The sequence below is a fragment of the Dipodomys merriami genome, unplaced genomic scaffold, assembly GCF_024711535.1.
Source record: "Dipodomys merriami isolate MVZ:Mamm:240054 unplaced genomic scaffold, mDipMer1.0.p SCAF_9, whole genome shotgun sequence".
Lineage (NCBI taxonomy): Eukaryota > Metazoa > Chordata > Mammalia > Rodentia > Heteromyidae > Dipodomys > Dipodomys merriami.
The window spans coordinates 42,805,968-42,823,283 of NW_027206512.1; the positions used below are offsets into that span (position 1 = coordinate 42,805,968).

Below are 17,316 nucleotides of genomic sequence, written 5' to 3' on the forward strand. Positions count from 1 at the left end.
AGATTCAAACATAGAACTTCTGGATTTAAAACAGTCTGATATTGCTTCCAAAGAACTCTTCAGTACACTAAAAGTTCCTAGCTCTGTTACTCAACTTGTTATGAAGGTTTTATATATATATATATATATATATATTTAATAATAGAATCCAAATTAGAATTACAAAAAAAAATAGTGCTTGGGTTAGCTCCTGGCTCTTTACCTGTTAGCCAAAGAGCCTGACATGACATTGGGTTGCTTTCCTCCCGGACAACTTCCAAAGTCGCCCTTGAGGTCTTTGTTACTGGAAGTTCTTGACTGCCCTAGCTCCCTGGGGAAACTGAGGCAAGAGCACAGGAGGGTACGTTTATGGCAGGAAGTGCAAACTAGTGAAAGGAAAGTTCACAGCATGTATTCCAATTTAGCTAATTCATACCCTCTTTATATCCTACAAATGGATACATGGATAGCTTTGTTTTTATTTCGATAGTTTCATTTGGGGGTCTCACTATGTCACTTAGACTGGCTCATGCCTCTGCCTTCCAAATGCTGGGATTACAGGAATGAACCACCATCTCTGAGTCAAAGATCATTTTTAATATGGGTGAGTCACAGCTGTTTCAGGTCATTTGGTTCATTTCCATCTTGCCCAGCAGGGAAGGACCACTTTCCTTCTGGGCCCTGGCATCTGATTCTGTTTGTTTGAAGTTTCACATGGCAGGGGATGGGCCCTGGTCTTCACAAGCAATGGGGCTTCCTTCTTAGGCAGTGATTTTTAAAAGAACTTTGCAGGCAATCCGCAAATCAGCTAAAACCAATCCTGCAGTCCAGCTGCCATTGACAGCTCTGGGTTCCTCCACAGGATCCCATCTCCTCAGTTTACTACCAGAGATTTTCTTTTCTTTGAACCTTACCCAGTGGTTAAAATAAATAAAAATAAAAAACAAAAACAAGGACAAGGACTGATGGCATCTACGGAAGCCTCAGCTTATCTGCGCAATTTTCATGGAGCCTTCTCACTGGATTTTCAGCAGCCCTCAGACCTTGCTGCTTTCACACCCTAGCAATTTACTCCTAGATTCCTACAGGCCTGGCCAGGTGTGTCTGGAGACTCTTGCCCTAAACCGGTGCAGAGCTCTGAGATCTCAGTCAGTAGCCCTGTGGGCGGAGCAGGAGAGCCTAACCCCGCCCCAGTCCAGGGGCCCTGGGTTCCAACTCCTTCCAGAGTGCACAGGGATTAGAGCCAGAAAATCACAGCCATCAGAAGGGGTCATGTATGCATTCATCATCAAATTCTACTGGAGATAAGGCACTCTGCTGAGGCCTTGGTTTACAAAGATGAGTAAGTCCTAGTTCCTAGTGGACTTTGCAGTTAAACACTCCTACACATAACCACGATGCTGCGTGACTGGAATCATGAGAGAGCCAGAAGGCCTGACAGTGTGGAAGGTGGACATGGGCTATGACACCACAGAGGAAATGATGTCTTCAGAGCCTTCCAGAAGGCAGAACTCAGCGGCTGAGGACACATGGTGTAACAGCCAGGCTGGGGAAAGGCTCTATTTGGTTTGCATCCACCAGTACCCAGAAGTTAGGCCAAGATGAGGACTTGAGTAGTTCATTTGGAAGATGATTCCAGGAAAGAGCAGTAAGAGGTGGAAGGATGCAGCAAGGATGGAAGAATATGCTAAAAAGAAGGCTGCCATTGGGGTGACTGAAGGCCACAGCCACTGGGCAGCCAGGAAGTCAGGGTCACCCCAATAGGAGGTCACAGAGTTAGGCGAGTTAGGCGAATTACTTCTCAGACTAAAGTGCTCTCTCATGCCTGGCACCAGTGGTTCACACCTGCAAGCCTAGCTACTCAGGAGGCTGAGATCTGAGGATTGTGGTTCAAAGCCAGCCCGGGCAGGAAAGTCCATGAGTCTCTTATCTTCTACTAGAAAACCGGAAGTGGTGCTATGGCTCAAAGTGATAGAGCACTAGCCTTCAGTGAAGGAGCTCAGGACAGTGCCCAAGACCTGAGTTCAAGCCCCACAACCAGCAAAAAATTAAAAAGCCCTAGAAAAAGGACTGTAGGTATTTGCAGCAGCTTTTAATGTGTTTCGGTAAGTACAGCCAGGTATCAGCAAGGCTGACACGAAGGGAGCCAAAGACTCGGAGACAGGACAAGAGTATAGAAATTATAGACTTGATCATTGAAATGGTGAGAGATCAAGCTTAAAAGGAAAGAGCCAAGTTGTAAGCCTCACTACGTAGTTAGGTCTTTATTCAATAGGGAGTTGGCTCACCTGTGCCATGGTCAGATGAGCTAAGTGTCACATAAGGTGTGGATAAACACGGTGACAGGTAGCCATCAACCCTACCAGCAGCCCCGCCCCTCCCCCATGGACCAGTCAGCAGCACTTAGGTGTGAGTGAGTTGGAACTTTTGTACTCACAGGCAGAGAGGAATCCAGATCCTATCTTGATTCTTTGTTCCTCTGTTTATCCAACCTGATCATCGGTTTCTGAGCTGTGGCAACTGTGGCAAGGGCAGCCTCTAGCAAAGGTCTAGCACAGGGCAGGGACTCAGAAAGTAGAGTGACAGAGTGACAGATGATGACAGTAGTTATATTCACAGCTCTACCTAGAATTCTGTACTGCGCTTAAGCGGGATTACTGATGCAAAAGGGTACTAGATTATCTAGTTGTAAGAAGCCAGAAAGGTGAGGCTAGCAGGATGCTTTCAAGTATTTTGGAACTCCTTTTTTGTTGTTTTTGTTGTTAGTCATGGGGGCCTGAACTCTGGGCCTGTGCGCCATCCCTCAGCTCTTCAGCTCAAGGCTAGTGCTCCACCACTTGAACCACAGCACCACTTCTGGTTTTCTGGTGGTTTGTTGGAGATAAATATCTCATGGAGGGCTGGGAAGGTGGCTCAGTGGTAGAGTGCTTGCCTTGCATGCATGAAGCCCTGGGTTCGATTCCTCAGCACCACATAAGTTGAAAAAACCAGAAGTGGCGCTATGGCTCAAGTGGTAGAGCGCTAGCCTTGAGCTGAAGAGCTGAGGGACAGCGCCCAGGCACAGAGTTCAGGCCCCATGACTAGACCCAAAAAAAAAAAAAAATCTCATGGACTTTCCTGCCCAGGCAGGCTTTGAACTGCGATCCTCAGATCTCAGCCTCCTGAGTAGCTAGGATTATAGGTGTGAACTACCAGCACCCAGCCTTTTTAAAAAAAAAATTTTATTGTAAAAATACTGTACAGAGGGGTTACCGTTACATGAGTTAAGGTAATGAGTACATTTCCTATCGAGCGTTGTTACCTCTTCCTTTGTCCCCGCCCCCCTTTTTTTTTAATAAGCCCAGGGCTGGTCACAGAAGAGGCTTTATTCCCCTGTGTTATTCCAACCAGACCCCAATGGAGAATTCTAATTGTTGGCCCATGGAAGACGCTGTGCCTCAGTCTTCATGTCGTTAGGAGAGCCTGGATTTTCCCTCTGGTCTTGGCCATTGCATGGCTGAGCCCCCTCTTCTCCCTATTTGGACAGCAGTGGCTTCTGGTTGCTAACCAGAGAAAGAGTCTATCATTGTCATGGTCAAGAGGGCAGTATGTTCAAGTGGCTGTGTGACCTTTCTAGAAAATCCCCACAGAAAGAGGAAATATCCTAGTGGTAAAGAAGAGGAAAACAAACAACTTAGTCACCAAAATCATTTCTGGAGTAGAGTCCCACGCCCAGTGATTCGGGACCCAGACCTCAAGGTGGAGAGTGTTAGGTAACAGGATTCCAGGTCCCAGAATCTGGGATGACTTCCAGAGGTCATTCCGCCCATCCCTGCCCTGCAGGCTCAAATACCCAATGGCTGGGCTTTACCACCGTTAGCTAAGGAGAGATGCTTTATCTTTCCCCCTGAGGGATCATAAAAGTTTGTTGGTTAAAAAAAAAAAAAAAGGATTTTGTTTTTTATTGATCTTGAATTCTGGGCTTAGGCATTGTCCCTGAGCTTTTCAGCTCAAGACTAGTGCTCTACCCCTTGAACCACAGCATCACTTCTGGTTTTCTGGAAGGTAATTGGAGATAAGAGTCTCATGGAGGGCTGGAAAGGTGGCTCAGTGGTAGAGCACTTGCCTTGCATGCCTGAGGCCCTGGGTTCAATTCCCTGGCACCACATAAGCAAAAAGAAAAAAAAGCCGGAAGTGGCGCTGTGGCTCAAGTGGTAGAGCGCTAGCCTTGAGCTGAAGAGCTGAGGGACAGCGCCTAGGCCTAGAGTTCAGGCCCCACGACTGGACCCAAAAAAAAAAAAGAGTCTCATGGACTTTTTTGCCCGGGCTGGCTTTGAACTGCAGTCCTCAGATCTCAGCTTCCTGAGTAGCTAGGATTACAGGCATGAGCCTTTGGCACCTAGCTGAAATTTTTTTTTCTTTTTTTGGGTCTGGTCGTGGGACCTGAACTCTGGGCCTGGGCGCTGTCCCTCAGCTCTTCAGCTCAAGGCTAGTGCTCTACCACTTGAGTCACAGCACCATTTCCAGCTTTTTTCTTTTTGCTTATGTGGTGCTGAGGAATCGAACCCAGGGCCTCAGGCATGCAAGGCAAGCGCTCTACCACTGAGCCACCTTCCCAGCCCATGAAAAGAATTTTTTTTTTTTTTTTTGGGGTCCAGTCATGGGCCTGAACTCTGGGCCTGGGCGCTGTCCCTTAGCTCTTCAGCTCAAGGCTAGCACTCTACCATTTGAGCCACAGTGCCACTTCCGGCTTTTTTCTTTTTGCTTATGTGGTGCTGAGGAATCGAACCCAGGGCCTCATGCATGCAAGGCAAGCACTCTACCACTGAGCCACCTTCCCAGCCCGAAAAGAATTTTTTTAAAACAAAAATGTATAGGTAAGATGTTGTTCTTAGAAATAATAAAAATATATACCCTGGAAACCGGGCAATGCTAATACTTTAAATATGTCTCAACCTCAGTTCAGAAACTTGTCATTCACCAGATCTGCACTTGGAGTCAACAAGACCGTTTCTGCACCCCAGGAGGGGCTCCTAATCCACCTGAGCAGAAATACTGGTATTTTATTTTTAATATAATTTTATTTTTATTATTAAGGTATTGTACAAAGGGATTACCATTCTATAGTTGGGTGGTATTTTATTAATCTAATATTATTGATGATGTACAGGCATGTTCAAATGCATCTTGAAGTCTAAGAATCTTTTTTTTTTTTTAATGGATGCTGGGGATGGAGTACAGCGATGCCTTTGGAAAACAGAAGCCAAAAGATCAAGAGTTCTAGGCCATCCTCAGTTACACAATGAGACCCTGTCCCTCCCCCTCCAAAAAAATAATAATGACTTCTACTTCTATCTCCTGTGTCCCAGCCCAGGTCCATTGAGAAACCTGTTCACATCAACACACAATGACATGTGTCAGATCCCTAAATCTTTCTGTGAGTGGAAAACATATGTTCCCATTGCAGAGTTAGTGTGGCAGGCTGTTGTTTCCCCAGAGTTTAAAGGATCTAGAGCAAGGTCTACTTCTTTTTCCGCTGCTACAAGCCTGGAAACATGGTCCCTGAGCTGATGAGTCATGGAATCTGCTGCCTCCAAAAAAAGAGGAAGAGTGCAGAATATCAGAATCCTACTATTTGTCCTAGATTGCTGTCAAAGGCCCCCAAATAGTAATATTTGAAAGGAAGGAGTGGCACACAAATGGCCTCCATTGCCCAGTTGAGGTCAAAATATAACTTTTTTGAGCTGTGTGTGTGTGTGTGTGTGTGTGTGTGTGTGTGTGTGTGTGTTTAACAATTAGGCCCTAGGGCCTAATTCTAAAAAGCCAAAGCCAAAAATGCAACCCCCCTCACCCAACTAGGGCCTAATTCTAAAAAGCCAAAGTCAAAAATCTAACCCCCTCACCCAACCCACCTCACCCCCCGAAGTTCAGAAAGGAGAGTATGGAGCCTGGCGTGGTGGCTCACACCTGTATTTCCAACTACTCAGGAGGCTGAGATCTGAGGGTTTTGTGGTTCAAAGCCAGCCTGATCAAGAAAGGCCGTGAGACTCTTATCTCCAATAAACCACTCAGAAAGCCGGAAGTGGTGCTATGGCTCAAGTGGTAGAGCACTTGCCTTGAGCTGAAGAGCTGAGGGATAGTGCCCAGGCCCAGAGTTCAAGCTCCACAACCGACAAAAATTAAAAATAAAATAAAAAAGAAAGGAGAGTACGGGAAGATAGCTTTCTGAATATCAGACTTCAGGCTGGGTGCATGGCTCAAGTGGTAGAGTACATGTTAGCAGGCACAAGGCTCTGAGTTTAAACCCCCAGTACCACAAAAGAAAAAAAAGTAAGATCCCAGAGAAAATATCTCCAAGCACCGACAGCAAGTAGGCATGAAATCCACCAAGGCTGGGGCAGTAGCTCAGTGGTAGAGAGCTTGCCTCGCCTACTTGAAGCCCTGAGTTCAGTCCCCAGCACGACACATACAAACACTTGCACACACAAAGAATAACAAGAAAATGAAACTTGAAGATGTGGATCAGAGGTGCATACAGGAAAGTCCCACTTGGATTCTGGAGCCCAATCTCCTTTTGCTCCCCTCTTAGTAATGGCCTAGTGTCCTGCCTGTGCCCAGGCTGGATTTTGTGGAGAATCTGCTTAGACCAATGCATGAGATGTTCTACTCCTACCTGCAAATCTCCACGTGCCTGCGGACCCCTGCTGATGGCCAGCTGTGTGAATCGGTCTGGAAGTAGCTGCCTCTTTCCTCCTCCCACTCGCTGCCATCTTCTGTATCACGTGCTGTTCAAGTGCTTAGACAGTTGTTGAAGAGCAGGCACTTGGCTGGCCAGTGAGGATGGCTGAAGAAATCCCACAGAACTGACCCATCAGAGGAGCTGCTGCAGCCACCTCAGCCTGGAAAGGAACAGAACCAGAAGCCACCCCTGCAATGAGGACATTCATGCCACGTTCACTGCAGGATCAGAAAGCCACCATTGCCACATCTGCAACAGAGCTATGCTCTTATCAGATCTGCTCCTGAAAAAAATGCAGACTAGTGTCATCTCATCATATCTCCCAAATGCAGGGCAGTGCCACAAGAACATTCTATGTGTTCACTGAAGTACTCCATCACTCAGCCACATCCCCAACACTTGCTTTTGGGGAATAAGGTCTCACTGTATAGACCAGGCTGGCTTGGAACTCATGATCCTACACACCCTGCTCCTCTCGGTATTTATGAATATGCTTGCAGTAAAGCACAGCAGGGGCAGCCAGAAACCTGGCCTCTTCCTCACGTTCACCTTCCCAGTCTTGCAAAGGTCATATTGCATTAGGAACTTGGGCTGCAAGGGAGTCTGGGAAATGTAGTTTTTCTGCTGCTTAGCCTCGGTGCAGCAACACTTGTAGGAAGGAGAGTAGAATGAGATCACCTGTGGCAACCGGCTCATCCAGCCTCTCTGGAACAGCGGCTGCCCTATGACCTCGTTGCCTCTTACCTGTATCCTTGCAACTTCCTCAGAAGCAGGTCTCTCTGCTCTTAGTTTTTCCCCCTCTTCAATCTATGCACCATGTTGTATTTGAGTTTCCTTTCAAACACACACCCTCAATCATGTCACTTCATGCTCAGAATCTTGTCATCCGTAAGAATAAGGTCCATTCTCTTTTCAAAGCTCTTAATCATCCCCACTCACCTTACCCAGCTGTCAATTCTGTCACATCCCTCACCCTCAAGCTTCATTCACACCTTGCTAACTACATTCTAACCCCACTCCACCCTCACCTGCCATTCACATGCTTCTGGGGCTCAAAGGTCCTGCTACTGCTTGTTTTCTTATTTTAAATGTTCTGTCCAAATGTTACCACATCAGCTGGGCGAGATGGTGCACATCTGTAATCCCAGGATTCAGGAGGCAGAGACAGGAGGATCTAGAATTTGAGTCCAACCAGGGCTGGTGGCTCATGCCTGTAATCCTCGCTACTCAGGAGGCTGAGATCTGAGGATTGAGATTCAAAGCCATCCCAGGCAGGAAAGCCCGTGAGACTCTTATCTCCAATTAACCACCAGAAAACTGGAAGTGGCGCTGTGGCTCAAGTGGTAGAGAGCTCACCTAGGAGCTGAAGAGTTGAGGGAGAGCGTGCAGGCCCAGAGTTCAAACCCCACAACAGACCAAAGTTGAGGCCAGCCTGCACTACATCAGAAACAAAGACTAAAATCCGCAAAATAAAGGAGATCACCTCTAAGACATTTGCCTCTTTTCTCCCCCTTTCCTAGAATTAATGGATTCTCCTGGTATTTCGTATCTCTCCATTGTCCCTTTCCTCTGTATGATATGCAGTTACAGACAGTCTATCTCTTCAACATGAAGGAATCTCTTCATTTGCATATCCTCAGTGGGTGGCACTTGATGGATAGGGTACAGTGAAGAAATGGGGATGGAAGCATGGCTCAGGTGGTAGAGTGCCAGCCAGTGACAGAAAGTGTCATTACCAAGTTCAAGTCCCAGTCTCAGACCAAAGAAAGAAGGAGGAGGAGGGAGAGGAGAAAAAATGAATTGTCCTGGGTATCTGAGACACTAGGTCGCACAGGCCTAGTTTTGCTCTTCAGCTTCTAGACATGCAAAGATTTCTTCCATCTCTCAAAGCAAGCTCTCTTTGACCCCCTGGCTCTTACCCTACAGTGAGAGAGTCTTCATTTCATGACTGGTGTTTGAGGCCACTGCTGGCCAGTGAATTGCTCAGTATCAGCACTCCACAGAAAGCACCCTTACCACTTCTTCCTCCTAGAAAAATGGCAGTTTCAACCTTACCAGTCTTCTCTACTTACAATACCCTTGTATCTACATTCATCTATCTTTCCGTCAGTCCATGTCTCACCAGGGTAAGGACAATAGTTAAGAACATAGTATGAAGTGTGTGTGGTGGTATACACCTGTAATCCCAGCAACCAGCAGGTGAGGCAGGCAGTTTTCAAGTTTCAGGTCAGCTAGGCTGCATAATAACAGCCTATCTTTAAACAAAAACAAGAAACAAAAGAAAAAGAACTTGCCAGAAAGCCCAACTCTGACCCCTGACCCTACCCCCTGTAAACAGTGACCATTCAGAACCTTCACACTCCTCCTCACATCTATCTCATCAGGAACATTGTATGTCTTCCAACCCGGGTGTTGGAAATAGTAGGAGGCTAGATCATCTAAGTGTTTGCTGTTTTATTCACCATCTTCCACCCATTCTTAAATCCCACAGATATTTATCAGCCATCCACTATGAGTCAGACTCTGTGTATCATACTGAAGACAGAAACATAAATGAAGCTAGGTATGGTGAGGCACCCCTGTAATCCCAGCTACTTGGGAGACAGAGACAGGAGAATAGGGAATTTGAGTCCAGCCTGGGAAACATAGCAAGACTCTGTCCCAGAATAAAATTTCAAGGGTTCAGGGATGTGTAATGGTAAAGTGCTTGCCTCACGTGCTTGAGATTCTAAGTTCAAAAAGTTTAAATGAATAAGTGAATAACTGAGACAAGGTCCTATCTTCAAGGAACTCATATTTTATGGAGACAGGAAAACAATCATCCAATGACCCCACAGTGTATAAAAGCCCCGGATGGAGTGGGGCAGGGAAGGGGGGTCGGTCTTAACACATTTTCACTTCGTCTCAAAGGGTATGTTGTGGGGAGTATAGTGGCTGAGCAGAGAGACTTGGAGGTTGGCAAACCTCATCTGGTGAGCTAAAATCACCAAGAAACTGAAGGAGTGGTTATGGAGTTCTTTATGACAAGATGGCAGTGATGGAGTTAGATGTAGATACAAGGGTATTCTGAGTGGAGAAACAATAGAAACTTATAAGAGAATCCTAACAGTATTTACCTATGTTTTTCTTTTTAAGGTCAGGCCATTGGTCATACCTGCAATTAATTCTTTCCTGTAAAATACTCATTCCCTATGGTAGATTTCAAATTTAAAAGCTTTATATTTTAAGCACACTTGTATTCACACTCCATAACCCTAAACCTCAAACTATACCTGAGCTAGATTCTCTCTCTCTTGATACACAAGTCTACCGATAGCATTCGAATTATACACATTCAGTTGTTTCTTCCACAGGCAGATAATTATTGTCTACCCAGGTACCACTATGAGAATAGACACATATATATCTCTGATACAACCACAGACATGGAATGTTCTGGAAGGATCACAGGCCTTGGCTCCCATCTGCTCTGTCCCTGAGTCCCTTCCTCTGTAACAGCAGCATCACAACATGACACTCTGTGAGGATTACCTCGGTAATCTGTGAAAACTATCTCCCAGTGTCTGGCAAATCCTCTGGGAAGCACTTAATAAATATTAGCCATTTTAGGTCGGCGATTTTTTTCTTCCTGTAAAGTCATTGCTGAATGATTGAGCTCCTCGTGTGAGGCTGTTTTCTACTATAAAACAAACAGAGATCTGGAGATGTGGTAGGGAAAGATATCTTAAAGGGATACGAAGGCATTAATGGCATCTGTTGCCATAACAAAAACTATATCTTGGTCTTGAGTGGGCCTTTAAGGGCCTATAATTTACATGAGTGCTTCCTCCCTCTCAGCGGGGCAGGGACTCCTGTGTTGAAGGCCTTTCTCAAAATGAAGGATTTGGTTCTGAGATTAATGTTCACAGGGAACCCCTGCTATATTTAATTCCCTTTTCTGTGAACTCAGGACATTTTTAAGATTCAGTTAGGGGGCCTCCTCCTGTGTGGCCAAGGACGCTGCCAGTCCAGGCTCCTTCTAATAGATTTCTAAATGGCCCTGCTTACCTTTGGGCGCTGGCTGAGCTCCGGGATTGGCCTCTGGATTTAATCCTTTGGACCAGAGTGCCCAGTAATAACAGATCTTGCATGTGCACATATGAGACCCAGTGGAGACACAATATAAATGTGGAAGATGAAAAGACTTGTGTAGAAAAACGTTCTGTGGGTGTGGTCGCCAGCGGGGAGGAGAGCTGGGGGAGGGGGGAATGTGGGGAAGCTACATGCTCTGGATTAAAGTAAGATTCCATTTGAAGAACTTTTTATTTTTGTCAGTTGTAGGGCTTGAATGTAAGGCCTGGGCACAGTCCCTGAGCTCTTTTGCTCAAGGCTAGCACTGTACCCCTTTGAGCCACAGCCCCGCTTCCAGTTTTCTGGTGATTCATTGGAGATAAGAGTCTCATGGACTTTCCTCCAGGGGCTGACTTTGAACCATGATCCTCAGATCTCTGCCTCCTGAGTAGCTAGGATTATAGGTGTGAGCCACGAGTGCCCAGCTTTGAAGAACTTTTGTTGGGGAAGGAGGGGGGGCGGAGGGAAGAGGAGGAATCTCTGTAGAAAGCTTGAAGTCCAGGTAGTTTCTCCCCTACCCTTCCACTTGTCTTAAAGTTGACAGCTTACCGTGCAGGTCAGCGCTCTGCCCTCTCACAGTGCGTGTCTTCCACAGGGCCCTTTGTATCCCTACATGTCTTTACGATGAGACGTATCCAGAGTCATGCTCCAGAGGCTGACAACTGTAAGTAATTCTTCCTAGCTACTCAGGAGGCTGAGATCTGAGGATCACTGTTTGAAGCCAGCCCAAGCAGCAAAGTCCATAAGACTCTTATCTCCAACTAATCACCAAAAAGCTAGAAGTAGAGTGCTGGCTCAAGTTGTAGAGCACCAGCCTTGAGTAAAACAAGCTAAGGGAGGGCTGAGAAGGTGGCTCAGTGGTAGAGTGCTTGCCTTGCATGCATGAAGCCCTGGGTTGGATTCCTCAGCACCACATAAGTTGAAAAAACCAGAAGTGGCGCTATGGCTCAAGTGGTAGAGCGCTAGCCTTGAGCTGAAGAGCTGAGGGACACCACCCAGGTCCAGAGTTCAGGCCCCATGACTGACAAAAACAAAAACACAAAAACAAAAAAACAAGCTAAGGGGCAGCAGCCCAGGCCCCAAGTTTAAGCCCCAGGACCAGCACAAACAAACAGGCAAAAGGAACACAATAAAATAAAGGCAGAAGAGCAGGCCGTAGGCAATACTTAGAGAAAGTAATGGGCTCAGGACGACATGTGGATGTGGCTGCTGTGGCCTGGACCACCTCAAGGGCATGTTCCCTGGCTGTAGCTCCTGTTTGCAAAGTCACTGAGCCCCACTCATCCACACTCTAGGTGAGGCCTATGTAAGCCACTGATCTGCGCCTAACTTTTGTGTGTGCCAGTGCTTGAAATCATGGCCTCTTTCTCTCTCTCCCTTAGCTTTTCCCTATCAAGGCTAGTGCTCTACCACCTGAACCACAGCTCCACTTCCAGCTTTTTTGGTGGTTAATTGGAGATAAAACTCTCATGGACTTTTCTACCCAGTCTGGCTTCAAACTTCATTCCTCAGATCTTAGCCTCTTGAGTACGCAGGATTACAGGTGTGACCATGTAGCCCAGTCTGCCTTCCTACTCATGAACCACCTGCCTCTGCCTTCTCAGTAACGGGATTGCAGGTATATAGTACTGTGCTTGGCTCTATCCCCAGCTTTTCTACACATATTCTTTCACCCCTGGCTATTACTCCCCAGGCTTTGGACAGAGCTTTCCTACTGAAAAGCCTGTTCTCAGGAAAATCTCTGAGCCTGAGCACTTTCCCTGTTAACTCCTGGAGCTCAGAGGGTCTTCAGACCAGAATGGAGCTACTTCTAGGAAAGAACAGAAAAATTCAGGCTAAAGTGAGGTGGTGTTTTTGTGTTGACTTAAGGTCACGAAGCCCTTGCTCCTATCCAGCAGTGCCTCCTCGGGACACTGTGAGAATCTGGGAATTTCCCACCTTCCCCTACTCTCAGCCTTTCCCTTCTTGTGTGGACAAGGAAAGAATCTCCAATTCAGAAAACGGTGAATTGCTCTGGGTTAAGTTTTGCTACACAGGAAGAAGAAAAGGTCCATGGGATGGAAAAGATTGCAGAATCTTTGACTGGTCTTAAGGATCAACTTTATTCCCAGAGGTGGTAAAAATGTCGCATTCAGGTTCAGCTAGACCTGGATTCAAATAGAACTAGTCCACCAGCACCACTTAGGGGAAGAAGCTCCTCAGGCTAGGTGATCCAAGCACTTTCATCATCAGAGTGAGTATAAACCAGCACTTGGGAATCTGAGGCAGGAGAATCTTGAATACGAAGCCAGCTTGGGCTCCAGAGTACCAGCACCCAAATCAATATTAGTACACCAAAACAGAGGCTAGGGGGGTGGCTCCAGTGGTAGCTTACTTGCCTGGCTGGTGTGAGGCTCTGGTTCAACCTCCAGTACCCTTCCCCTTCCCTCCCTGCCCCCCTCCAAAAGAAAAAGGTTAAAATGGCTCACAGGATTAATCTGTAGGCATCATATAAGGCCTTACAGGAGAAGGTATTCTGTAAAGTCCAAAGGAACTTATTAACAGGAATTATTCTTTATTTTCATAGGAAGCTAAGTTGAAGGTAGAGGGTAGAAATACTCATCTCAGACTAGCTCTGTGGTATGTGTGAGTCTGTGTGTGTGTATGTGTGTGTGTGTGTGTAGGTCATGGGACTTGAACTCAGGGCCTGGACACTGTCCCTGATCCACTTGAGCTACATTTCCACTTCCGATGTGTTGGTGGTTAATTGGAGATAAGAGTCTCAAATACTTACTTGTTCAGGCTGGCTTTGAGCTGAGATCCTGAGATCTCAGCCTCCTAAGTAGTTAGGATTACAGGTGTGAGCCACCAGTGCCCACCTCCACTTGATTTTTTTTTTTGGGGGTCCGGTCGTGGGGCCTGAACTCTGGGCCTGGGCACTATCCCTCAGCTCTTCAGCTCAAGGCTAGCGCTCTACCACCTGAGCCACAGCGCCACTTCCGGCTTTTTTTCTTTTTGCTTATGTGGTGCTGAGGAATCGAACCCAGGGCCTCAGGCATGCAAGGCAAGGGCTCTACCACTGAGCCACCTCCCCAGCCCTCCACTTGATTTTTAATATTTATGCTTTTCAAACCTTTTGCCCCTATTTCACACAGGCTTGAGATGGTACTGTGTATTCTTTATCTAGCCCCGACTTCTCACCGATCAGATAAAGGACTTTCAGGGCTGTACAGAAGGCCCAACACCTAAATCCTCATTAGAATTAAGTACCCTCAGCAGTCTGATTGCTGGGTCCTGAAGGAACTTCGTGGAATGGAGAGAAAATTGGTCTTCATGTTGTTTGCCACTCTTGGAACTTCAGTGAGACAAAGATCAGTTGTATACCCCTTTCCAAAGACTTTATTTTCCACTGTGCTTACGACTGTCTACAAGGAATGTCAACCGCAAAACTCCTGTCCTTAGAACCTTCCCGAAACCAGGACACTAGTCTCAGAACTAGTGAGTAGCCAGTGCTGGATCCAGAGTCCACTTCTAACAGACACCACCTTTTCAGAAGGTAAAGGCCACAATATCATAAAAAATGAACAATAATAGCACCTACCACACCACACACTGTATGCCAGGCGCCTTTCTAAGCTCTTCATGTGTGTTAATTGACTTAGTTAACGACAACAACAAACTCTTTTAGGAGCATTTTCCCACTAACGTGGCCCACTAAGAAACGGCCTTTTCTTCTTCTTTTTGGCAGTTGCATGACAAGGCGATCCGAAATCACAACTCCAGTTCAGGTTCCTGGTGGCGGGGCTTGCTTCCTCTTCTCGTTTGTTTAGTCACATTCGGTGCCTACGGATGGGCCTGGCCCCCCCGGCAGGGGCTCCTTCACTGTTGTATAAACAGGTGAGGCTCGGTGGGGGGGACGCGGGTGGCAGGGACGTGCGTGAGTTCTGCGGGGTCCAGGGTGGGGTCAGAGTTCGAGGCAACTCCCAGGAGATCGGGCAAGGTGAAGACAGGGCCGGGGCCGCAGTTGTACAGGCACGGGATTTGTGTTGTTGTGGTGGTGGTGGTGGTGGTGGTTCTTTCTAGAAAGCAGCTGTAACACCAGGTCAGGGCGCATTCAAATGAACCACATGGAGCCAGCGAGCGGCGCCCAGGCCCCGGGCCCTGCTGTGAAGGCCCCGCCAAAGGTCAGGGCTTGGTCCGCGTGACGCGCCTTCCTGCGCCCGGCCGAGCCACGCCGGGCCCCAGGTAAGATCCTCCCCGGCTCGGGGCCCGCCGAGGGGGCGCCCGCCGGCCGGCCCAGCCCGCCTGCCCAGCCCCAGCGGCTTCTTCACCAGTGCGCGGGGCGGGAGGGAGGGGGAGGTGGGGGAGACGCAGTGGCCCGCGATCGGTTCCACGCGGGGTCCGGAGTCCCCGATCGTGGTTCAGCCCGGGCGGCCCCGAGCTGCCCGCGGGGGAGCCGGAAGCCGGGCGCCCCCGACGGCCCCAGGTGGTGGCAGGTGCCACTTCTGGGGTCCGCCGTAGCCCTCGGAAGTGCGTGTGGTTTGTGTGTGTGTGTGTTGTGTTTGATCCGGGGGTGGCGTGGGAGGGGGGTCCATCTGGTGAAGTCCCCACCTCTTCGTATCGAGGCCGGGGTGGCTTCTTCCCTTAAAAACGAGGTGTTTTTACATTGAATGTACCCCTGTGCACCTCCAGCTAAGGTATCTGCGCTCCTCAAACAACAGGAATGCTGCACTGGCCTTGGGCCAGCGGAGGCTCAGCGAGCAGGATACGATTTCAGTGCAGATTTACGGGAAGCGGCCGGTGCTGGGAGTAGAAATCTGGTTTGGTGAGTTTAAGAGGGAAGGGAGTCGGCGGAGACAGCCTCGCTCCTGTGAGTGAGGCGCACGGCCCGGGCTGGGGGTGGGCCGGGAGGCGGGCGGGAGCGGGCGGCGGGGAGCCGCGGAGAGCCGGGCAGAGCCGCGAGCGCAGCCACCGCGCGCCGGCCCCGGAGCGCAGCCACCGCGCGCCGCGCACCACGCACGCCGCCGCCGCTCTCCGGCCCTGCCCGGGGTGTGGACCCTCCTCACCGGGAATCGAACCCTCCCCCCCCCGGGATACCTTCCACCCCCCACTCCCACCCCCAAACTCTGGAGAGCCGCCCTCGGGTTCCCGATCGCCCGCCCGGCTTTGGAATGTGCAGCCCGGGACCGTGAGGAGCCGGGGTCTGGGGAGTTGGTCTTTTCGTGGAGGGGTGGTGGCGGCGGCAGGGGGGCAAGTTTCCTCTCCGCGGGGGCTCGAAGGGGCTTTTGTTTGTTTGTGTAAAGAAATTTGTGATCAACTGGAATTCCCAGATCCTGGGAAGTTAAAAAGAAAGAAATCGGGGGAGTGTGGGGCAGTGCTTCAAGTAGCAGCTCGGTGTGGCCCCGATTTGGGGTTTTACATGAAACGGAGGGCGCCGGGAAGATGTGCTAATGACTCCCTAGCCGGGCGAGTCGCTGCGGGGCTGCGGACGCTCTGGATTTCCCAAGTGGGCGACTCCAAGTGTTCACCCAAGGTAAGGTGGCTCGCGGCGCCTCCGCCAGCGCCGGCCCGGGGCCGGGGTGGATTTCTTCCCTCGCTCTCGGTCTTTCTCCTCGCTCGGTAGTAGTCCGTGCTCCCTTCCTCCGACCGCCTTCCTCCATGGAGTGGGAAGTAAAGGGTTTCTAGACAAGGCTTTGCAAAGCGTCAGCTTTTGGAAAAGCAGATCATCCCACAGCCAGCCGGCCGCACGGTGTTTCCTGTGGTGGTGAGTCTTCTTTCCAGAAAGAAACAGATGTTTTTCACCCTTGAAACAAAAACAAAAACCAACCAACCATGCTTGGGCCGCCCAGGGCCACAGGTGACTGTTTTGTGTTGTTTTTCCCCCTTCTTTTCTCGACTCGGATCCTTTTGGACCTGGGGTGTCTTATTGAAGTGTTAGAGTCCAAGCGGGTGGCCTTCCTGGGGTGATTTACTCTAAAAGGAAAGCCACCCCCAGGCCAGGCCTCCGATTGTGACAGCTGACGAGCATATAAGAGGTTAGTTAAAAGTAATGGAAATGGAAAATTGTAACGAAATGACTCACTTTTAATTCGGTAAAAGCCCAACGACTCTTGGTGTCTGTTCGGAGGCATCTGGAGATGCAGCTTCTTTCTAGGGCTTATCTTAGTGTGGAAAGATAGGATCCTTAAGGTACTTGACAGGTCATTTTCAAATTAAAAGTCGTTTTTTTTTTTTTTGTAGTCTTCTAATATCTCACTTGGTTTTATTTAGAAGGAATCTAGACTAAAACTATATCCCCCAGCCAGGCGTGGTGGTGCCTACTTACAGGCGGATCTTGAGTTCAAGACTAGTCTGGATTACATCGCAAGATTGTGTTTGTCTAAAACAATAACAACAAAAATGTATTATTTAAAAGTACTGATGTGAACCAGGTCTGGTGGTCATGCTTGAAATCCCCACTTGTAGTCCTCGGTGACAGAGGCCGGGGGTTTGGACAGGTTGAGGCCAGTCTAAGCTGCAGAGATGCGGTC

General features: G+C 48.6%; 1 protein-coding gene and 1 long non-coding RNA gene across 5 annotated transcripts in view; both read left to right on the forward strand.

The window, feature by feature from the left end:
• LOC138820711 (uncharacterized) overlaps nucleotides 1–4,999 on the forward strand; it is a 45,518-nt gene extending 40,519 nt beyond the window's left edge. For all 3 annotated transcript variants that reach the window (XR_011369959.1, XR_011369962.1, XR_011369961.1), the window contains one exon: nucleotides 4,920–4,999. This is a non-coding gene — a long non-coding RNA (uncharacterized lncRNA). The remainder of the gene's footprint in view (nucleotides 1–4,919) is intronic.
• A 9,650-nt stretch (nucleotides 5,000–14,649) lies between these two features.
• Nucleotides 14,650–17,316, forward strand: part of Rbm47 (RNA binding motif protein 47) — a 133,987-nt gene continuing 131,320 nt past the window's right edge. The window contains exons 1-2 of one of the 2 annotated variants that reach the window (XM_070012478.1): nucleotides 14,650–14,683; nucleotides 15,508–15,611. The gene's annotated coding sequence lies outside the window, so the exon portion shown is untranslated. Of the gene's footprint in view, nucleotides 14,684–15,507; nucleotides 15,612–17,316 lie in introns of those variants that run through there. The other variant, XM_070012477.1, reaches the window with a different exon arrangement.